Source organism: Coregonus clupeaformis, chromosome 23 (assembly GCF_020615455.1).
Source record: "Coregonus clupeaformis isolate EN_2021a chromosome 23, ASM2061545v1, whole genome shotgun sequence".
Taxonomy (NCBI): domain Eukaryota; kingdom Metazoa; phylum Chordata; class Actinopteri; order Salmoniformes; family Salmonidae; genus Coregonus; species Coregonus clupeaformis.
In genome coordinates this window covers 46,340,948-46,365,766 of record NC_059214.1, presented here as the reverse complement: position 1 = coordinate 46,365,766, position 24,819 = coordinate 46,340,948, and the positions used below count along the sequence as shown (strand labels likewise).

At 44.1% G+C, this 24,819-nt stretch overlaps 1 protein-coding gene and 1 non-coding gene across 5 annotated transcripts in view; both read left to right on the top strand.

Annotated features, from left to right (window-relative positions):
- Positions 1-24,819, top strand: part of LOC121536555 (beta-galactoside alpha-2,6-sialyltransferase 2) — an 85,249-nt gene that overhangs the window by 37,617 nt on the left and 22,813 nt on the right. The window lies entirely within an intron of this gene.
- Positions 3,525-3,600, top strand: trnat-ugu. Its single transcript has one exon. It is a non-coding gene; the product is annotated as a tRNA-Thr (tRNA).

Below are 24,819 nucleotides of genomic sequence, written 5' to 3'. Positions count from 1 at the left end.
CGTGTTCCGGCACTATGGGGTCCCCGAGGATATTGTGTCTGACCGAGGTCCCCAGTTCACCTCCAGAGTCTGGGGGGCGTTCATGGGAAGCTTGGGGGGTCTCGGTGAGCCTTACCTCGGGGTACCACCCAGAGAGCAATGGGCAGGTTGAACGAGTCAACCAGGATGTGGGTAGGTTTCTGAGGTCCTATTGCCGGGACCGGCCGGAGGAGTGGTCTAGGTATATCCCCTGGGCAGAGATGGCCCAGAACTCTCTCCGCCACTCCTCCACCAATTTAACACCTTTCCAGTGTGTTTTAGGTTATCAGCCGGTCCTGGCACCGTGGCACGAGAGCCAGATCGAGGCCCCTGTGGTGGACGAGTGGATTCGGCGCTCGGAGGAGACGTGGGACGCTGCCCATGTCCATCTGCAGCGGGCCATCCGTCAACAAAAGGCGAGCGCCAATCGCCACCGCAGTGAGGGACCGGTGTACGCACCGGGAGATCGAGTCTGGCTCTTGACTGGAAACCTGCCCCTCCGCCTGCCCTGCCGGAAGCTGGGTCGGCGGTTTGTGGGGCCCTTTAAAGTCCTGAGAAGATTGAACGAGGTGTGTTACAGGTTACAACTGCCTATTGAGTACAAGAATATTAACCCCTCGTTCCATGTGTCTCTTCTCAGGCCGGTGGTAGCTGGCCCACTCCAAGAAGATGAGATAGGAGAGACCCCTCCGCCCCCTTTGGACATCGAGGGGGCCCCGGCGTACAGGGTCCGGACCATCTTGGACTCGAGGCGCCGGATGAGTGGTCTCCAGTATCTCGTGGAGTGGGAGGGGTACGGTCCGGAGGAACGGTGCTGGGTGCCTAGGAGGGACATCCTAGATCCATCCCTCCTGACTGAGTTCCACCGTGGGCATCCCACGCGCCCGGGTCCGTGTCCTCCTGGCCGTCCCCGAGGCCGGGGTCGGCGCACGGCTGGAGCCGCGCGTCAAGGGGGGGGTACTGTCACGGTTTCGGCCGAGACTGCTCCTCCTCCTGGTTCGGGCAGGCTTCGGCGTTCGCCGTCCCCAGAGTATTAGCTGCCACCGTTGAATGTTTCGTGGTGTGATTGCTTTGGTCTGTCTTGTACACCTGTGTCTGTTTGTGTTCTGATTACGTGTCCTATAAGTTCCCTGTTTTGTATTGGTTAGATTGTGTGTTGTTGTCTGCCTGTATTTCGGAGCTGCGTGTTGACGCTCTGTTTGTTTGTTTAGTGTTTACGTATGGTTTACGTATTCACTCGCCTCTGTTTGTTTCGAGGCCGTGTATTGTATTTTTGCACTTTTGACTAGTAAAGTCTGTTGGACGAAGCCTCTGTGTCCTGCGCCTGACTCCTCCACCACATCCACATCGGTTCTTCTGACAAAAGGGTCTGAATACTTATGTGAATGTAATATTTCCTTAATTTTTTAAGCTCTGTCAAATTGTTTGTTGATCATTGCTAGACAACCATTTTCAAGTCTTGCCGTAGATTTCCAAGCAGATTTAAGTCAAAACTGTAACTCGGCCACTCAGGAACATTCACTGTCTTCTAAGCAACTCCAGTGTAGATTTGGCCTTGTGTTTTAGGATATTGTCCTGCTGAAAGGTGAATCCATCTCACAGTGTCTGGTGGAAAGCAGACTGAACCCGGTTTTGCTCTCGGATTTTGCCTGTGCTTAGCTCCATTCTGTTTCTTTTTTATCTTGAAAAAGTCCCCTGTCCTTAACAATTACAAACATACCCATAACATGATGCAGCCACCACTATGCTTGAAAACACAGAGAGTGGTACTCAGTAATGTGTTGTATTGGATTTGCCCCAAACATAAGACTTTGTACAAATGTTTTGGGTTATTACTTTAGTGCCTTGTTGCAAACAGGATGCATGTTTTTGAATATTTTTTATTCTGTACAGGCTTCCTTCTTTTCACTCCATCAATTAGGTTAGTATTGTGGAGTACCTGCAATGTTGTTGATCCATCCTCAGTTTTCTCCTATCACAGCCATTAAACTGTTTTAAAGTCACAATTGGCCTCATGGTGAAATCCTTGAGCGGCTTCCTTCCTCTCCGGCAACGGAGTTGGGAAGGATGCATGTATCTTTGTAGTGACTGGGTGTATTGATACACCATCCAAAGTGTAATTAAAACTTCACCATACTCAAAGGGATATTCAAAGTATGCTTCTTTTTAATTTCTACCCATCTACCAATAGGTGCCCTTCATTGTGAGGCATTAGAAAACCTCCCTGGTTTTTGTGGTTGAATCTGTTTGAAATTTACTGCTCGACTGAGGGACCTTACAGATAATTGTATGGGTGGGGTACAGAGATGAGGTAGTCATTAAAAAAATAATGTTAAACACTATTACTTATTATGTGACTTGTTAAGCAAATGTTTACTCCTGAACTTATTTAGGCTTGCCATAACCAAGGGGTTGAATACTTATTGACTTAAGACATTTCAGCTTTTCATTTTTAATTCATTTGTAAAAAATACAATAAAAACAGTTCCACTTGACATTATGGGGTATTGTGTAGGTCAGTTACAAAAAATCTCAATTTAATTCATTTTTTATTCAGGATAAACACAAAAAAATGTGGAAAAGGTTAAGGGGTGTGAATACTTTCTGAAGGCACTGTATACACACACACACACACACACACAGAGACAGACTGTCGAAGGCATTCATCTAGGCCTAATCGACTCTCCCCAGCCACTTCGTTGCACAAGACCCAATAATAACAGGCGCTCTGCTGGCCTGTTCCTGCCCTAGCCCTAACCCAGCAGGCTCCCCCAGCCTGAACCTACCCTCAGCTAAAGCTAAGTCACTCTCTCTCCAGCCCCAACCTGAGCCCCAACCCCAACAAGCTGAGAGCTGCTTCAACTGGTGTTAGGAACATTTGTTTCAAGGAACTGTTAGGCTGTTATATCTGACCTGTACAGTGTAGCTCTGCAATGAAAATAGAGGATACAAACAAACAAACACTCACGCTCACATAAAAACACATATACACACCTTTTCCCAGCTATTCTCTTTGGAATCTAGCATTAGAACAGGGTTTCCCAAACTCGGTCCTGGGGCCCCCCCTGGGTTCACGTTTAGTTTTTTTGCCCTAGCAGGACCAAGTTTGGGAACCCCTGCATTAGAAGACTGTGTGAGAATGGGAGTGAGCAGGGCAGGGCCAACGGCCTACAGCTCTCCTGTTTTCACACAGCTTTTTTCAGGGCCTGGCCTGGCTGTTATTGGCTGCTTCTAAGACAGGTTCACATTCTCTATTTCTCACCCCCATCTCTTTCCCTCTCTCCCCCTTTTTTTCTACCCTTCTGACTGAAACATCAGATGTCACTCGTTCAGACCATTGATGAGAAATGGGGGAGTTCTATTGTCTCAGTCAAGCCCTTCATTAACTCTTCTCCTCTCTGGTTCATGTTATCGTTCATCCTGCGAGTATTATAGTTACCTCTCTATCTTCAGTTTGGATACACACACACATACCTGTACACACAAAGTATCAGGGAAGTGAGGGTGGCCTCCTGTAGCTCAGTTGGTAGAGCATGGCACTTGTAACGCCATGGTTGTGGGTTCGATTCCCACGGGGGGCCAGTATGAAAGATGTATGCACTCACTAACTGTAAGTTGCTCTGGATAAGAGCGTCTGCTAAATGACTAAAATGTGGAAGGAGAGAAGATAAGTGTTTTTATTCTGAAATAACGTTATTGTTGGCCGATGGATTAAGGTTTTGCCTGAGTGTGTGGGAAGGATTTACCCTCCAATATTTAGCTCATAGGATGAGGAGGAGATATGAACAACAGATTATCCCTCACTCCAACAGAGATCTCTGCTTCCCTCCATCTCCATTCCTCAGCATCCCTCTCTTCCTCCTGCATCTCTCTTTCATCTTTCTTTCTCCTCACATCTCTCTCTCCTTCTTTATCTCTTTCTCTCTCCCTTCCTGTCTTTGTTTCTCTTTTTTGGGGTTGGGGGTTTGGGGGTGTATTATTTTCCCCTAACACTGATGGGCAGTACCAAAACAAATGATCTAATGATTCTGTCTCTTTGCAGCATAGTCTGCAGAGCTGGGATGATTGTATCCCCCATATACATAACATTCTATTGGTTGCAATAATTGTGTATAATAATTTAAATTGAAAAACTCAAGTTTGGAATCAGGCGTTGTTTTGTGTATAATTCATAAACCATGTTCCATGGAACCGGCATTTTGCAACCTGTATGGCGCAGCTGTCAATTTGTTGGTCCTTAAATGGAACTGGTCTACTTTTTTATTTATCCCTTTTATTTTTTTAACCAATTGTGGTCTTTAATGTAGGGCCAACAGACAAGTTCCTTACCTTCTAATGTAGGGCCAACAGACAAGTTCCTTACCTTCTCCCCCTTCCACTTGCCTCCACCATTTTTGTGGAAATGCTGCAATCAGTTTGTTGTAATTTTGGATAGAGCAGACATTTCCATATATTTTTGTTACCTGCATGTGTGATATAGTAATAAATTATGTATCATTAAGGCAAAATGTTGGGAAATGTCAAAAGTTAAATATAGTAAACATGATTGACATTCTATAATTCAGATGTATGTTTAAATAAGCAATATAGCCAATACAGTGTGTAACCATGCCTTAATGTATGAATGTGTATTATTTTTGAGAAAGGGTCTGCCACCAATATAATGAGATAAGGGGAAGAGGCCATATAGAAAAGCGCCCATGGTCTTTTGGAGTAAACAACATGTGTTGTTGGACTTTGAAAGATAATAGTGGCGTGGCAGTTAAAGAAGTTAATCAGTGATCTTAAGGGGAGTAGCTTTGTAAGCTATGTATACATGACTGTGCATTTGTGTGTTATATAAGAGATATCTAAGCAAAAGAGAGACAGTTGTTCCATGGAGCAAGCTCGGCTTTATTATGCAATAAAGTCTAATTTTAAGTCGCTCTGGATAAGAGCGTCTGCTAAATGACGTAAATGTAAATGTAAATGTAATTCTTGGATTCACAAGCTCCGGTCTCTTGAGAGATATTTTTTAGTTGACTATTTTCTAGTCAAATATTTCTACGACAGTGACAACTCCACCAGTCCTATTTATGATATAATTTACTTTTTGTTGTTGTTGATTAATTCATATATTTGGAATTTATCCATAATATTTGTTGTAATATTTGTTCTGTCTTTTCTGGTGGATGAAAGTGTCTCTCTTTTTGCCTGAGCAGTCTGTGGTTTCTAGGCCAGACACTAGGCATGAGGGTGGAGTTGAGATGATAATCTCAGAGAGAGGCAGAGAGAGAGAGAGAATGAGAGGGAGTGGGCGTGAGCAGAAGATCTGCTGGAAAGGTCATCTGATCCATGCATGCTTTTATTTTTTTTCTTAACAGTTCACTTCACCACTCTACATTATCCTATCCTCTACTATCTAGGAGTAATCCTATTTTATAACATACTGCTGCTCAATCCAGCCTTAATCCAATGGAACAGTCCTACTGTACTTTACTATAACCCTTTACATCAGCGTACTCTGATGCAGTCCTATGCTATCCTGTGGCAGCTATAAGAAACTTGATGGTAAAAGGACCTAGCAGGGTTGCCAACTCGGACCAACCTCAATCATGGGGATTATGGGATTTCTTTAACATTGTTTACGTTTCAGTTATTTTATATTTCATTCAGGAATATTCCTGAATATCTCCAAGCCAAACTAGGGGGGTTAGCATAGCAACCTTCTGAGCTGGCATTTCACTCCACTAGCACTAGAGCTGGGAGATCCAATATGCCATTTCAGCAAGACAAACTAAAACGCTAGCAGTTAGTAGATACAGGATTGGATATGAGAGTAATATCACCTCTCTGGCCCCTGCAAGTGGAGTAGGGTGAACCTGTAGGTGAGGAGCAGGGAGAGAGTGGAGACGGATCCTGGCAGGCAGCATAAGTACTGAGTAAATGGAAATATGATATTTCAGTTTTTTATTTTTAATACATTTGCAAATAATTCTAAAAACCTGTTTTGGATTTGTCATTATGGGGTATTGTGTGTAGATTTGATGAGGGGGAAAATCAATTTAATCCATTTTAGAATAAGGCTGTAACGTAACAATGTGGAAAAAGTCAAGTGGTCTGAATACTTTCCGAATCCACTGTATATAAAGGATGTGTAAAGAGAAAATTAAAGGGTGTATCTAGTCAGTTATCTAGTCAGGTATCTAGTCAGTTACACAACTGATTACATTCAACCGAAATGTGTCTTCCGCATTTAACCCCTCTGAGCAGATGTGTGGGTTAACAGCCTTCCTCAAGGGCAGAAAAAAATAAGCAAACACATTTGCTGTTCGCCAAAAGACATGTAGGAGACTCCCTAAACATATGGAAGAAGGTACTCTGGTCAGATGAGACTAAAATTGAGCTTTTTGGCCATCAAGGGAAATGCTATGTCTGGCGCAAACCCAACACCTCTCATCACCCCGAGAACACCATCCCCACAGTGAAGCATGGTGGTGGCAGCATCATGCTGTGGGGATGTTTTTCATTGGCAGGGACTGGGAAACTGGTCAGAATTGAAGGAAGGATGGATGGCACTAAATACAGGGAAATTATTGAGGGAAAACTGTTTGTCTTCCAGAGATTTGAGACTGGGATGGAGGTCACCTTCCAGCAGGACAATGACCCTAAGCATACTGCTAAATCAACACTTGAGTGGTTTAAGGGGAAACATTTAAATGTCTTGGAATGGCCTAGTCAAAGCCCAGACCTCAATCCAATTGAGAATCTGTGGTATGACTTAAAGATTGCGGTACACCAGCGGAACCCATCCAACTTGAAGGAGCTGGAGCAGTTTTGCCTTGAAGAATGGGCAAAAATCCCAGTGGCTAGATGTGCCAAGCGTATAGAGACATACCCCAAGAGACTTGCAGCGGTAATTGCTGCAAAAGGTGGCTCTACAAAGTGTTGACTTTGTAGAGCCACTGGGATTTTTTGTTTGTTTCACAATAAAACATATTTTGCATCTTCAAAGTGGTAGGCATGTTGTGTAAATCAAATGATACAACCTCCCCAAAAAATCCATTTAAATTCCAGGTTGTAAGGCAACAAAATAGGAAAAATGACAAGGGGGGTGAATACTTTTGCAAGCCACTAAGTCTTATCAACCAGCGCATAAACTGAGAGACTAGTCCGTCTGTCTTCTGTTTGACAGATTTGTGCAGGTATATTTGTAGTTCTATATCTGTTGTATCTCTGTTGTAGTCTCCTGAGTGGCACAGTGGTCTAAGGCACTGCATCGCAGTGCTAGCTGTGCCACTAGAGATCCTGGTTCGAATCCAGGCTCTGTTGCAGCCGGCCACGACCGGGAGACTCATGGGCAGCGCACAATTGGCCTAGCGTTGTCCAGGGTAGGGGAGGGAATGGCCGGCAGGGATGTTGATAGAGCATGGCGTTTGCAACGCCAGGGTTGTGGGTTCGATTCCCACGGGGGACCAGTATGAAAAAAATATATATATATGTAGTCGCTCTGGATAAGAGCGTCTGCTAAATGACTAAAATGTAAATGTATATTTGTCTGCCATGTCTTTTGTCTCTCCTCTCTTTCATTCCCTTGCTCTCCCACACCCTAATCCCCCTCTCTCATCCTAGCTCCTCTTTCTTTCCTTCTCTCTCTCTTGCTCTCTCTCTCTGTCTCTCTGTCTCTGTGTCTCTGTCTCTGTCTCTCTCTCTGTCTCTCTCTCTGTCTCTCTCTCTCTGTCTCTCTCTTTCTCTCTCTTTATCTCTCTCTCTCGCTCTCTCTCTCTCGCTCTCTCTCTCTTGCTCTCTCTCTCTCTCTCTGTGTCTCTCTCTTTCTCTCTCTTTCTCTCTCTCTCTCTCTCTCTCTCTCTCTCTCTCTCTCTCTCTCTCTCTCTTGCTCTCTCTCTCTCTCTCTCTCTCTCTCACACATACAATAGTTTCTCATTGTGTCTCTCTTTGTTTCTCTCCCCCTCCCCTCTCTCTCTTGCTCTCTCTCTCTCTTTCAGTATGTGGTTTGGTCTGCCATGTAAAGTAACGACCACAAACCTCCTTGGGGTAAAGGGCTAACGCTTAGGCTAATGTTCTTAACGCTCTCTTTTTTCTCAGAGGGATTTTAGAGAGTATTAAAAAGATGGTGTTGAGTGTGTAGACCTACAGGGACTGTGTGAATGGTGAGAATGCTTCTAGAGATCTGAAACAATTGGATATTAAAGATGTAGTCCGGCCTCCCGAGTGACGCAGCGGTCCGGCGCCACTACAGCCTGTGGTTCAATCCCTGGCTGTGTCACAGCCGGCCGTGACTGGGAGCCCCATAAGGCGCCGCACAATTGGCCCAGCGTCGCCTGGCGGGTCATGTTTCAGAGGACTCATGACTCGACCTTCGCTTCTCCCGAGCCCGTTGGGGAGTTGCAGCAATGAGACAAGATCGTAACTACCAATTGGATATCACGAAATTGGGGAGAAAAAGATGAAGTACGGGATCTTATTTAGCACAACAAATTCATAACATATTGTATGAATTAGATTCGTAACATATCATACGAAATGGATGACGTAGTACGTAAAAAACGGGGACCTGTTTTCGCTCGTGAGTCAAAAAATTGTCTGTCCTCGGTTGCAACACTCACTACAGAGTTCCAAACTGCCTCTGGAAGCAACATCAGCTCAAGAACTGTTCGTCAGGAGCTTCATGAAATGGGTTTCCATGGCCGAGAAGCTGCACACAAGCGTAAGATCACCATATGCAATGCCAATCGTCAGCTGGAGTGGTGTAAAGTTCGCCGCCATTGGACTCTGGAGCAGGGGAAACGCGTTCTCTGGAGTGATGAATCACGCTTCACCATCTGGCAGTCCGACGGAAAAATCTGGGTTTAGCGGATGCCAGGAGAACGCTACCTGCCCGAATGCATAGTGCCAACTGTAAAGTTTGGTGGAGAAGGAATAACTTGACTGGCCTGCACAGAGCCCTCAACCCCATCGAACACCTTTTGGGATGACTTGGAACGCCGACTGCAAGCCAGGCCTAATCGCCCAACATCAGTGCCCGACCTCACAAATGCTCTTGTGGCTGAATGGAAGCAAGTCCCCGCATCAATGTTCAAACATCTAGTGGAAAGCATTCCCAGAAGAGTGGAGGCTGTTATAGAAGCATATTAATGCCCATGATTTTGGAATGAGATGTTCGACCAGCAGGTGTCCACATACCATGCAGTGTATTCATACTATTTTTTTCTTTCCTTGTATTTTGTGAATGAGTGTTCTCTTCTCTCTCTCTCTCTCTCTCTCTCTCTCTCTCTCTCTCTCTCTCTCTCTCTCTCTCTCTCTCTGTCTCTCTGTCTCTCTGTCTCTCTCTCACTCTCATATATACAGTGTATATATACAATAATTGTTTTGGTTCCTTGTATTTCATATTCCAGGGTGTGTGTACCTTTTCCTCTATCTGTCCTCCCTTGGGCCTCATCCCAGTTCTGACTCAGTGTAGCCCAGGGTTCCCTGTGTGGCCTGGTGTGGGAGGTCTGGACAACCACAGGGGCTCCCTGAGACAGCTGCTTCCCTGGGCTTGGCCACTGCATGGTCAGCCCTCAGGGCCGGAGAACCATAATTAGGAGAGAAGGCGTTTCCTGCCCTCTCATAGTTTCCCCGTCTCCAGAGATGTGTTCCAACAATACAGGCCCAAAACATATTAATAGAACCGTGCAGTTGAAGTGTCAAACAATTTAATGGTTTATTTATTATTACTCTGTGTATGTGTATGTGTGTGTGTGTGTGTGTGCTTGTGCTTGTGCTTGCGTATTGTAACATAATTTCACATCATAGTCAGATCATCCATAGTATACTGTACAGCTAAATATCCAACATAGTGTTAAAGAGAATACAGCCTGTGAACGGGTTAGGCCGTTAGAGTTAGCAGAAGTTCAAGAGAAACCTTTACTACAAAACATACACTGTAGTTGTTTTGAGGAAGTGATGTGTTTGAGTTATTGATAGAGCTCTGAGGCCTCATTTATAAATGTTGCGTATGCACAAAATATGCCCCAAAACATGCCTGAGCCAGTTTTCACGCAAAAATGGGCATTTATAAAAAGTGAAGGTGCTTATCCTGCCGCACAGTTTCTAGTGGTTGAAGTCTTGCATTGCAAGAAACTAGAAGTAGCCTTGTGCAGGAATATATGACGACACTCTTATTCATAACAAAAGAACAGGTAGCTAACTATAATAACAAGATGCAATAATTTAGTGAGAAGAGCGAAAATCTATTTATTTTATCTTTTCATTCTAAAATAATTAGAAATAGGCATGTTTCCTATTATCTATTTAGTTTCCATGATCATTGCAGAATAAATTCCTCACATTTTCTGACTGTGTTAGTTTCATACTCGTGAAATAGCCTATAGGCCTACAACAAGTTAGAATAGGCTACCATTCGTTCCATCGCTCATTTAACTGGACCCACTTCACAGTAGCCCAGTAAATGCAGTGGCTTGCGAAAGTATTCACCCTTGGCATTTTTCCTATTTTGTTGCCTTGCAACCTGGAATTAAAATTGATTTTTGGGGGGTTTGTATCATTTGATTTACACAACTTTGAAGATGCAAAATAATAAGACAAAGAAACTTGAGCATGCATAACTATTCACCCCACCCCCAAAGACAACACTTTGTAGAGCCACCTTTTGCAGCAATTACAGCTGCAAGTGTCTTGGGGTATGTCTCTATATAAGCTTTGCACATCTAGCCACTGGGATTTTTGCCCATTCTTCAAGGCAAAACTGCTCCAGCTCCTTCAAGTTGGATGGGTTCCGCTGGTGTACTGCAATCTTTAAGTCATACCACAGATTCTCAATTGGATTGAGGTCTGGGCTTTGACTAGGCCATTCCAAGACATTTAAATGTTTCCCCTTAAACCACTCGAGTGTTGATTTAGCAGTATGCTTAGGGTCATTGTCCTGCTGGAAGGTGAACCTCCGTCCCAGTCTCAAATCTCTGGAAGACTGAAACAGGTTTCCCTCAAGAATTTCCCTGTATTTAGTGCCATCCATCATTCCTTCAATTCTGACCAGTTTCCCAGTCCCTGCCAATGAAAAACATCCTCACAGCATGATGCTGCCACAACCATGCTTCACTGTGGGGATGGTGTTCTCGGGGTGATGAGAGGTGTTGGGTTTGCGCCAGACATAGCATATACCTTGATGGCCAAAAAGCTCAATTTTAGTCTTATCTGACCAGAGTACCTTCTTCCATATGTTTAGGTAGTCTCCTACATGCCTTTTGGCGAACAGCAAACGTGTTTGCATATTTTTATCTTTAAGCAATGGCTTTTTTCTGGCCACTCTTCCGTAAAGCCCAGCTCTGTGGAGTGTACGGCTTAAAGTGGTCCTATGGACAGATTCTCCAATCTCCGCTGTGGAGCTTTGCAGCTCCTTCAGGGTTAGCTTTGGTCTCTTTGTTGCCTCTCTGATTAATGCCCTCCTTGCCTGGTCCGTGAGTTTTGGTGGGCGGCCCTCTCTTGGCAGATTTGTTGTGGTGCCATATTCTTTCCATTTTTTAATAATGGATTTAATGGTGCTCCGTGGGATGTTGAAAGTGTGGGATATTGTTTTATAACCCAACCCTGATCTGTACCTCTCCACAACTTTGTCCCTGACCTGTTTGGAGAGCTCCTTGGTCTTCATGGTGCCGCTTGCTTGGTGGTGCCCCTTGCTTAGTGGTTTTGCAGACTCTGGGGCCTTTCAGAACAGGTGTATGTATGTGTGTGTGTATATATATATATATATATATATATATATATATATATATATATATATATATATATATATATATATATATATACACAGTGGGGGGAAAAAAAGTATTTAGTCAGCCACCAATTGTGCAAGTTCTCCCACTTAAAAAGATGAGAGAGGCCTGTAATTGTCATCATAGGGACACGTCAACTATGACAGACAAAATGAGATTTTTTTTCTCCAGAAAATCACATTGTAGGATTTTTTATGAATTTATTTGCAAATTATGGTGGAAAATAAGTATTTGGCCAATAACAAACGTTTCTCAATACTTTGTTATATACCCTTTGTTGGCAATGACACAGGTCAAACGTTTTCTGTAAGTCTTCACAAGGTTTTCACACACTGTTGCTGGTATTTTGGCCCATTCCTCCATGCAGATCTCCTCTAGAGCAGTGATGTTTTGGGGCTGTCGCTGGGCAACACGGACTTTCAACTCCCCTCCAAAGATTTTCTATGGGGTAGAGATCTGGAGACTGGCTAGGCCACTCCAGGACCTTGAAATGCTTCTTACGAAGCCATTCCTTCGTTGCCCGGGCGGTGTGTTTGGGATCATTGTCATGCTGAAAGACCCAGCCACGTTTCATCTTCAATGCCCTTGCTGATGGAAGGAGGTTTTCACTCAAAATCTCACGATACATGGCCCCATTCATTCTTTCCTTTACACGGATCAGTCGTCCTGGTCCCTTTGCAGAAACACAGCCCCAAAGCATGATGTTTCCACCCCCATGCTTCACAGTAGGTATGGTGTTCTTTGGATGCAACTCAGCATTCTTTGTCCTCCAAACATGACGAGTTGAGTTTTTACCAAAAAGTTATATTTTGGTTTCATCTGACCATATGACATTCTCCCAATCCTCTTCTGGATCATCCAAATGCACTCTAGCAAACTTCAGACAGGCCTGGACATGTACTGGCTTAAGCAGGGGGACACGTCTGGCACTGCAGGATTTGAGTCCCTGGCGGCGTAGTGTGTTACTGATGGTAGGCTTTGTTACTTTGGTCCCAGCTCTCTGCAGGTCACTATGTCCCCCCGTGTGGTTCTGGGATTTTTGCTCACCGTTCTTGTGATCATTTTGACCCTACGGGGTGAGATCTTGCGTGGAGCCCCAGATCGAGGGAGATTATCAGTGGTCTTGTATGTCTTCCATTTCCTAATAATTGCTCCCACAGTTGATTTCTTCAAACCAAGCTGCTTACCTATTGCAGATTCAGTCTTCCCAGCCTGGTGCAGGTCTACAATTTTGTTTCTGGTGTCCTTTGACAGCTCTTTGGTCTTGGCCATAGTGGAGTTTGGAGTGTGACTGTTTGAGGTTGTGGACAGGTGTCTTTTATACTGATAACAAGTTCAAACAAATGCCATTAATACAGGTAACGAGTGGAGGACAAAGGAGCCTCTTAAAGAAGAAGTTACAGGTCTGTGAGAGCCAGAAATCTTGCTTGTTTGTAGGTGACCAAATACTTATTTTCCACCATAATTGCAAATAAATTCATAAAACATCCTACAATGTCATTTTCTGGATTTTTTTCTTCTCAATTTGTCTGTCATAGTTGACGTGTACCTATGATGAAAATTACAGGCCTCTCTCATCTTTTTAAGTGGGAGAACTTGCGCAATTGGTGGTCCCTCCTATGAACAGCGCCGGAGAAGATGGCTGCCGTTTTACAGCCCTCTAACCAATTGTACTATTATGTGTGTTTTTCCGCGTTATTTGTAATTTATTTTGTACATAATGTTTCTGCCATCGTCTCTTATAACCAAAGAGAGCTTATGGATATCAGGACAGCGATTACTCACCTCGCATTGGACGAAGATTTTTTCTTCAACGAGGCGTTCGCGAAGGATATCCTACAGACACCCGACAAGGCCCAGATCCCCGTCATTCGCGTGAGGAAGAGACGGAGATATCGCGGACGCAGATCCGGGTGCCTTGTAAGGATCCGACGGCGAGCGAGTAAACTGCCTCTCCCATCAATCCTATTAGCCAACGTTCAATCTTTTGAGAATAAAATTGACGATTTAAGATTACGGTTATCCTACCAACGGGACATTAAAAACTGTAATATCTTATGTTTCACGGAGTCGTGGCTGAACGACAACAATGATAACATTCAGCTAGCAGGCTATACGCTACATCGGCAGGACAGAACGTCTGACTCTGGTAAGACAAGGGGTGGCGGTCTCTGTATATTTGTAAACAACAGCTGGTGCACAAAATCAAATACTAAGGAAGTCTCGAGGTTTTGCTCGCCTGAGGTAGAGTATCTTATGATAAGCTGTAGACCACACTATTTACCAAGAGAGTTTTCATCTATATTTTTCATAGCTGTCTATTTACCACCACAAACCAATGCTGGCATTAAGATTGCACTGAATGAGTTGTACAAGGCCATTAATCAACAGGAAAACGCTCATCCAGATGCAGCGCTCCTAGTAGCCGGGGACTTTAATGCAGGGAAACTTAAATCCGTTCTACCTAATTTCTACCAGCATGTTAAATGTGCAACCAGAGGGAAAAAAACTCTAGACCACCTTTACTCCACACACAGAGACGCATACAAAGCTCTCCCTCGCCCTCCATTTGGCAAATCTGACCATAACTCTATCCTCCTGATTCCTGCTTATAAGCAAAAACTGAAGCAGGAAGCACCAGTGATTCGGTTAATAAAAAAGTGGTCAGATGACGCAGATACTAAGCTACAGGACTGTTTTGCTAGCACAGACTGGAACATGTTCCGGGATTCTTCAGACAGCATTGAGGAGTACACCACATCAGTCACTGGCTTCATCAATAAGTGCATCGATGATGCTCGTCCCCACAGTGACCGTACGTACATAACCCAACCAGAAGCCATGGATTACAGGAAACATCCGCACTGAGCTAAAGGGTAGAGCTGCCGCTTTCAAGGAACGGGACTCTAACCCGGACGCTTATAAGAAATCCCGCTATGACCTCCGACGAACCATCAAACAGGCAAAGAGTCAATACAGGTCTAAGATTGAATCATACTACACTGGCTCTGACGCTCGTCGGATGTGGCAGGGCTTGAAAACTATTACAGACTACAAAGGGAAGCACAGCCGCGAGCTGCCCAGTGACACAAGCCTACCAGACGAGCTAAACCACTTCTATGCTCGCTTCGAGGCAAGCAACACTGAAGCATGCATGAGAGCACCAGCTGTTCCGGACGACTATGTGATCACGCTCTCCGTAGCCGATGTGAGTAAGACTTTTAAGCAGGTCAACATTCACAAGGCCGCAGGGCCAGACGGATTACCAGGACGTGTACTCCGAGCATGTGCTGACCAACTGGCAAGTGTCTTCACTGACATTTTCAACATGTCCCTGACTGAGTCTGTAATACCAACATGTTTCAAGCAGACCACCATAGTCCCCGTGCCCAAGAACTCTAAGATAACCTGCCTAAATGACTACCGACCCGTAGCACTGACGTCTGTAGCCATGAAGTGCTTTGAAAGACTGGTCATGGCTCACATCAACAGCATAATCCCAGAAACCCTAGACCCACTCCAATTTGCATACCGCCCCAACAGATCCACAGATGATGCAATCTCTATCGCACTCCACACTGCCCTTTCCCACCTGGACAAGAGGAACACCTACGTGAGAATGCTATTCATTGACTACAGCTCAGCATTCAACACCATAGTGCCCTCTAAGCTCATCACTAAGCTAAGGATCCTGGGACTAAACACCTCCCTCTGCAACTGGATCCTGGACTTCCTGACGGGCCACCCCCAGGTGGTAAGGGTAGGTAACAACACATCTGCCACACTGATCCTCAACACGGGGGCCCCTCAGGGGTGCGTGCTCAGTCCCCCTCCTGTACTCTCTGTTCACCCATGACTGCATGGCCAGGCACGACTCCAACACCATCATTAAGTTTGCCGACGACACAACAGTGGTAGGCCTGATCACCGACAACGAAGAGACAGCCTATAGGGAGGAGGTCAGAGATCTGGCCGTGTGGTGCCAGGACAACAACCTCTCCCTCAACGTGACCAAGACAAAGGAGATGATTGTGGACTACAGGAAAAAAAAGAGGACTGAGCACGCCCCCATTCTCATCGACGGGGCTGTAGTGGAACAGGTTGAGAGCTTCAAGTTCCTTGGTGTCCACATCACCAACGAACTATCATGGTCCAAACACACCAAGACAGTCGTGAAGAGGGCACGACAAAGCCTATTCCCCCTCAGGAGACTAAAAAGATTTGGCATGGGTCCTCAGATCCTCAAAAAATTCTACAGCTGCACCATCGAGAGCATCCTGACTGGTTGCATCACCGCCTGGTATGGCAACTGCTTGGCCTCTGACCGCAAGGCACTACAGAGGGTAGTGCGTACGGCCCAGTACATCACTGGGGCAAAGCTCCCTGCCATCCAGGACCTCTATACCAGGCGGTGTCAGAGGAAGGCCCTCAAAATTGTCAAAGACTCCAGCCACCCTAGTCATAGACTGTTCTCTCTGCTACCGCACGGCAAGCGGTACCGGAGTGCCAAGTCTAGGTCCAAAAGACTTCTCAACAGCTTCTACCCCCAAGCCATAAGACTCCTGAACAGCTAATCATGGCTACCCGGACTATTTGCACTGCCCCCCCACCCCATCCTTTTTACGCTGCTGCTACTCTGTTAAGTATTTATGCATAGTCACTTTAACTCTACCCACATGTACATATTACCTCAACTACCTCAACTAGCCGGTGCCCCCGCACATTGACTCTGCAACGGTACCCCCCTGTATATATAGCCTCCCTACTGTCACTTTATTTTACTGTATATATAGCCTCCCTACTGTCACTTTATTTTACTTCTGCTCTTTTTTTCTCAACACTTTTTTTGTTGTTGTTTTATTCTTACTTTTTTTGTTTAAAATAAATGCACTGTTGGTTAAGGGCTGTAAGTAAGCATTTCACTGTAATGTCTGCACCTGTTGTATTCGGCGCATGTGACCAATAAAATTTGATTTGATTTGATTTGACTAAATACTTTTTTTCCCCACTGTATATATATATACTGAGATCATGTGACAGATCAAGTGACACTTAGATTGCACACAGGTGGACTTTATTTAACTAATTATGTGACTTCTGGTAATTCAGGTAATTAGTTGCATCAAATCTTATTTAGGGGCTTCATAGCAAAGGGGTAGAGCAGGGGTGTCAAACTCATTTTAGCTCAGGGGCCACATGGAGGAAAATCTATTCCCAAGTGGGCCGGACCGGAAAAATCATGGTATATATAACTTAAAAACAACAACTTCAGATTGTTTTCTTTGTTTTAATACGATCAACATACAACATAAAGCTGGAGCCTGAGGACAGTGTGTCCAAAATAGTACAAGCACAACATCACTATTAATCATAAAACACGTCAAGTTTATTTGAAAATTCTAACGAAAAAGAACACACAAACACACAATGCCTCAGTGATTAACAGAACTGTTTCACAGAACACAGAACTATATCAGGGTGTCATTTCTCAGGCAGAAATGTAGATAAAAATAATGAAATCCTGTTCCCCAAACAAGTGCAAGAACCACAGAGTCAAGAATAGGTTAAATATACAAATAAAATAAAATCAATTAAAAACAATAGCACATCAACATAAAAACATATAAACATAAAGCTGGAGCCTGAGGACAGTGTCCAAAAGCACAACATCACTATTAATCATAAAACACCTCAAGTTCTTTGAACGTTCTGAGGACAAAGAACACACAAACACACAATGCCTCAGTGATTAACAGAACTGTTTCACAGATCACAGAACTATATCAGGGTGTCATTTCTCAGGCAGAAATGTAGATAAAAATAATGAAATCCTGTTCCCCAAACAAGTGCAAGAACCACAGAGTCAAGAATAGGTTAAATATACAAATAAAATAAAATCAATTAAAAACAATAGCACATCAACATAAAAACATATAAACATAAAGCTGGAGCCTGAGGACAGTGTCCAAAAGCACAACATCACTATTAATCATAAAACACCTCAAGTTATTTGAAAGTTCTGAGGACAAAGAACACACAAACACACAATGCCTCAGTGATTCACAGAAGTATATCACAGAACTATATCAGGGTGTCATTTCTCAGGCAGAAATGTAGATAAAAATAATGAAATCCTTTTCCCCAAACAAGTGCAAGAACCACAGAGTCAAGAATAGGTTAAATATACAAATAAAATAAAATCAATTAAAAACAATAGCACATCAACATAAAAACATATAAACATACATCTGAAAGCGTTGCTCAAACTCCCGTAACAGTCCCGTTATTTTATCTTTGAACCGCTTCATGTCTGCCACATGTTGGGTCGCGCACACATTTTTCAGACAGGGGAAGTGAGCTGCATCACCACCGGCATGTTGCGTCTCCCACAATGACAGCTTCAACTTGAAAGAACGTATGCTGTCATAATACTGCGTGACAACTTTGTTGCGCCCTTGCAGCTGTTTGTTCAAGTTATTCAGGTGCTCTGTAACATCCACCATAAATCCAAGGTCCTGCATCCATTCTGCGGAATGAAATTCTAACACTGGTTTGCCCTTTTCTTCCATGAACTGTTCAATTTCTTCTCGTAAATCAAAGAAACGCCTCAGCACAGCACCTCGGTTTAACCATCTTACCTCAGTGTGGTATGGCAGGCCATAGATGTGGTCTTTCTCTCTGAGAAGGCTGTCAAACTGACGGTGATTCAGGCTTCTGGATCGGATGAAATTAACAGTTTGGATGACCACCTTCATGACGTTATCCATCTTTAATGACTTGCAACACAAAGCCTCCTGGTGCAAAATACAGTGAAAAGTCAAAAAATCACGTCCTCCATTTGCAGATTGCACTTTCTCTCTGAACTTTATCACAACGCCTGCTTTTTTCCCGATCATTGAGGGCGCACCATCTGTAGCCAGGCTGACAGCGCGGGACCAGTCCACTCCGACCCTGTCCAGCGCGCCGACGAGTGCGTAAAAATATCAGCTGCTGTCGTTGTATCTGTCATCGGCACCAACTCCACGAACTCCTCGGTGACGGTCAATGTGTCATCAACTCGGATGAAAATGGATGAAAATGGCCAGTTGTGCAACATCTGTAATGTCCGTGCTTTCATCAATTGCAACCGAAAACGCAATAAATGACTTTACTTTTTGCTTCAACTGGCTGTCCAAATCCACTGAAAGATCGGAAATCCTGTCTGCAACTTTGTTTCTTGTCAGGCTGATATTTGCAAAAGCCTGCCGCTTTTCAGGGCACACAATCTCCACTGCCTTCATCATGCATGTTTTTACAAATTCACCCTCACTAAATGGTTTTGAAGCCACTGCGATTTCATTAGCAATGAGGTAGCTAGCTTTCACTGCAGCGTCACTGATGTCTCGGCTGTGAGTAAACACAGACTGCTGTTTCTTCAGACCCGCCAACAGTTCATTCACCTTCTCTCATCTCCGCTGTCCTTGAAAGTTGTCATATTTGTCGGCATGAAGACTCACATAGTGGCGACCAAGGTTATATTCTTTCAGCATAAATAGGATGACAATTTTTCTTGGAACACTCTGCACTCTGCGTCCACTTTTCTCTTTTTTTGACAGAGACATATTGGGGCAATGAGGGTGCCAAAGCACATAATGTTAAAAGTAGAAGCCGTAATAAATATCGCGGGCAAAACAAAGTAGCTCATTGAATGCACGTGCTTGACCTACTTGCTCTGCCCCGGTATAAACAGTTTGCTTGCTTAACACAATTGCTATTGCGCCATCCAGTGGACGCAATTGGAACAGCAGTTTATTTAATAGAAAAATTGCAGCGCATTTTTATACTTTACAAAATTATTATTATTATTATTATTATTATTTTTTTTTTTAAATCATCTCGCGGGCCGGATTAAACCCGTTTGCGGGCCTGATCCGGCCCGTGGGCCGGACGTTTGACACCCCTGGTCTAAACAATATAGCGCATCATCTAAGACAAGTGTAGCCGCTGAAACAGTGCTATGTCCAGGTCTAAAACCAGATTGGTGCTCATTAAGAATAGAATGAGAAATTAAAGTTCTAAGCTGAGATTTGGCCAGGGACTTTGGCAAGACAAGATACAGTAGCTACCTTGAAAATTGGACGATAGTTATCCAAGTCAGAAGGATCTCTGCCTTTGTGTAAGGGGAGGACTTGTGACGTTTTCCAGATTTTAGAGAGAACCTCAATAACAATTGCAAGTAAATAATATAGGTTAATGATTCTGCAATAAGTGGGGCAGAAAGCTGCAGGAAAAAGGGATCAAGTGAGTCAGCCCCAGGTGGATATTTTTTTTACATCGATCTTCAGTAAGGCACTTAGTACATCATTGATATCAAATGGTTGAAATGAAAATGAGGAATGTGTATCTGGGACTCTATCGGTCTCTGCAACATGTCTCGAGGTGAGTAAAGGACTCCCTCTGCTGGAATCAGTTTTCAGAAGCTATTTTATTAAATATTAAAAGCACCATAAATGTCCATCTTATACAGTGCATTGGGAAAGTATTCAGACTCCTTGACTTTTTCCACATTTTGTTATGTTACAGCCTTATTCTAAATACCCCATAATGACAAAGTGAAAACAGGTTTTTAACAATTTTTGCAAATTTATATAAAAAAAAAAAGACTAGCCATGAGGTGGAAGGAATTGTCCGTAGAGCTCCGAGACAGGATTGTGTCGCGGCACAGAGCTGGGGAAGGGTACCAAAACACGGTGGCCTCTATCATTCTTAAATGGAAGAAGTTTGGAACCACCAAGACTCTTCCTAGAGCTGGCCGCCCGGCCAAACTGAGCAATCGGGGGAGAAGGGCCTTGGTCAGGGAGGTGACCAAGAACCAGATGGTCACTCTGACAGAGCTCCAGAGTTCCTCTGTGGAGATGGGAGAACCTTCCAGAAGGACAACCATCTCTGCAGCACTCCACCAATCAGGTATTTATGGTAGAGTGACCAGACAGAAGCCACTCCTCAGTAAAAGGCACATGACAGCCCACTTAGAGTTTGCCAAAAGGCACCTAAAGACTCTCAGACCATGAGAATCAAGATTCTCTGGTCTGATGAAACCAAGATTGAATTATTTTGCCTGAATGCCAAGCGTCACGTCTAGAGGAAACCTAGCACCATCCCTACAGTGAAGCATGGTGGTGTTAGCATCATGCTGTGGGGATGTTTTTCAGCGGCAGGGACTGGGAGACTAGTCAGGATCGAGGGAAAGATGAACGGAGCAAAGTACAGAGAGATCCTTGATGAAAACCTGCTCAAGAGCGCTCAGGACCTCAGAATGGGGCAAAGGTTCACCTTCCAACAGGACAACGACCCTAAGCGCACAGCCAAGAGAACGCAGGAGTGGCTTCGGGACAAGTCTCTGAATGTTCTTGAATGGCCCAGCCAGAGCCCGGACTTGAATCCAATCGAACATCTCTGGAGTGACCTGAAAAATAACTGTGCATCCAACCTGACAGAGCTTGAGAGGATCTGCAGGGAAGAATTATATAAATTCCTCAAATATAGGTGTGCCAAGCTTGAAGCGTCATACCCAGGAAGACCTGTAATCACTGCCAAAGGTGGTACAACAAAGTACTGAGTAAAGGGTCTGAATACTTATATAATACAAACTGTTTTTTTCTTCGTCGTTATGGGGTATTGTGTGTAGATTGATGAGAAAAAAAACGGTTTAATCAATTTTAGAATAAGGCTGTAACAAAATTTGGAAAAAGTCAAGGGGTCTGAATATTATTTCCAAATGCACTGCATCTGTTATGGGACCAGAGGCTGTCATAACCTGCTGGGGTAATGAGGGGATGGAGTTTTGTTTCAGATATATGACTACCTTCCGGAAGGCAGCTGAGTGCACTATGGTGTTGAACGCTGCGCTGTAGTCAATTAACAGCATTCTCACGTAGGTGTTCCTTTTGTCGAGGTGGGAAAGGGCAGTGTGGAGTGCAATAAAGATTGTGTCATCTGTGGATCTATTGGGGCGGTATGCGAATTGGAGTGGGTCTAGGGTTTCTGGGATGATGGGGTTGATGTGAGCCATGACCAGCCTTTCAAAGCACTTCATGGCTACAGACGTGAGTGCTACGGGTTGGTAGTCATTTAGGCAGGTTACCATGGCATTCTTGGGCACAGGGACTATTGTGGTCTGCTTGAAACATGTAGGTATTACAGACTCGGTCAGGGACAGGTTGTAAATGTCAGTGAAGACACTTGCCAGTTAGTCAGCGCATGCTCTGAGTACACGTCCTGGTAATCTGTCTGGCCCTGCGGCCTTGTGAATGTTGACCTGTTTAAAGGTCTACGGAGAGTGTGATCACACAGTCATCCGGAACAGCTGGTGCTTTCATGCATGCTTCGGTGTTGCTTGCCTCGAAGCACGCATAGAAGTAATTTAGCTCGTCTGGTAGGCTCGTGTCACTGGGCAGCTTGCGGCTGTGCTTCCCTTTGTAGTCTGTAATAGTTTGCAAGCCCTGCCACATCCATTGAGCGTCAGAGCCGGTGTAGTAGGATTCAGTCTTAGTCCTGTATTGACGCTTTGGCTGTTTGATGGTTCGTCGGAGGGCATAGCGTGATTTCGTAACCGGGGAGAGACTTTTATTTCTCAAGCATCTGAAGGACTGCCAGTCAGACAGACATAGAATCAGTCAGCCTTTCTCTGATAGTTCATGAACCAGGGATTAGCTCTATCCCTTACCCTTAGTTTCTAGAACGGAGCATGCTTATCTGCAATAGAGTTGAGCAAAGAAGTAAAACAAATTAGGGCCTGATCCGAGTCAGAGATATCTGAAACAACCCCCCATTCAGACATTCCCTGATCAGACAATAATTTTTGCTAATTGAAATTCCTCTCATTTCTCTGAAATAATGTGAGGGCGAGATTTAGGTAGCTTTGCATCTCTTATGCAGGCAACGGGACAATGGTCACTGAACTCATTAGTAAAAATTCCATTGGCTGTATATTTATGAGGGGTATTTGTCCAAATAATATCTAAAAGAGTAGATTTTCTTGGTGTTTAAAGTTGGGGCGGGTTGGTTCAGTTATCAACTGACTTAGGCTGAAAGATATCTGCATTGAGCTAAATCTATCAGAAGCTGGCATTAACTCATCCAGATTAATATCACCCAAAATGTATAATTCAGATTTAGCATAGTTAGATAGCAAGTCAGACAATTACCGAAGAACACATGTTGAGGTAGAGGGAGGATGATAAATTCCCACTAGCGTAAGTTGGGCATTATTACCAAGGCCCACATTTGGGACTAGACATTCATATTGCTAGGGACAGAGGTAGTGAGAGATACATAAAATGTAAGGTGTCTTTTGTAAATATGATGACACCTCCAACTCTGCCAACTCTGTCAGATTTAAAAACATTATAACCAGCCAGAGACACATCAGTATCTGGCACAGTCTTATTTAGCCAAGTTTCAGACATTACCAGAATATCCACGTTGGTTTGAGAGGCCAGAATTATATACCTAGGGGGAAAAAAGTATTTAGTCAGCCACCAATTGTGCAAGTTCTCCCACTTAAAAAGATGAGAGAGGCCTGTAATTTTCATCATAGGTACACGTCAACTATGACAGACAAATTGAGAGAAAATAAATCCAGAAAATCACATTGTAGGATTTTTAATGAATTTATTTGCAAATTATGGTGGAAAATAAGTATTTGGTCACCTACAAACAAGCAAGATTTCTGGCTCTCACAGACCTGTAACTTCTTCTTTAAGAGGCTCCTCTGTCCTCCACTCGTTACCTGTATTAATGGCACCTGTTTGAACTTGTTATCAATATAAAAGACACCTGTCCACAACCTCAAACAGTCACACTCCAAACTCCACTATGGCCAAGACCAAATAGCTGTCAAAGGACACCAGAAACAAAATTGTAGACCTGCACCAGGCTGGGAAGACTGAATCTGCAATAGGTAAGCAGCTTGGTTTGAAGAAATCAACTGTGGGAGCAATTATTAGGAAATGGAAGACATACAAGACCACTGATAATCTCCCTCGATCTGGGGCTCCATGCAAGATCTCACCCCGTGGGGTCAAAATGATCACAGGAACGGTGAGCAAAAATCTCAGAACCACACGGGGGGACCTAGTGAATGACCTGCAGAGAGCTGGGACCAAAGTAACAAAGCCTACCATCAGTAACACACTACGCCGCCAGGGACTCAAATCCTGCAGTGCCAGACGTGTCCCCCTGCTTAAGCCAGTACATGTCCAGGCCCGTCTGAAGTTTGCTAGAGTGCATTTGGATGATCCAGAAGAGGATTGGGAGAATGTCATATGGTCAGATGAAACCAAAATAGAACTTTTTGGTAAAAACTCAACTCGTCGTGTTTGGAGGACAAAGAATGCTGAGTTGCATCCAAAGAACACCATACCCACTGTGAAGCATGGGGGTGGAAACATCATGCTTTGGGGCTGTTTTTCTGCAAAGGGACCAGGACGACTGATCTGTGTAAAGGAAAGAATGAATGGGGCCATGTATTGTGAGATTTTGAGTGAAAACCTCCTTCCATCAGCAAGGGCATTGAAGATGAAACGTGGCTGGGTCTTTCAGCATGACAATGATCCCAAACACACCGCCCGGCAACGAAGGAGTGGCTTCGTAAGAAGCATTTCAAGGTCCTGGAGTGGCCTAGCCAGTCTCCAGATCTCAACCCCATAGAAAATCTTTGGAGGGAGTTGAAAGTCCGTGTTGCCCAGCGACAGCCCCAAAACATCACTGCTCTAGAGGAGATCTGCATGGAGGAATGGGCCAAAATACCAGCAACAGTGTGTGAAAACCTTGTGAAGATTTACAGAAAACGTTTGACCTGTGTCATTGCCAACAAAGGGTATATAACAAAGTATTGAGAAACGTTTGTTATTGACCAAATACTTATTTTCCAACATAATTTGCAAATAAATTCATAAAACATCCTACAATGTGATTTTCTGGATTTGTTTTTCTCATTTTGTCTGTCATAGTTGACGTGTACCTATGATGAAAATTACAGGCCTCT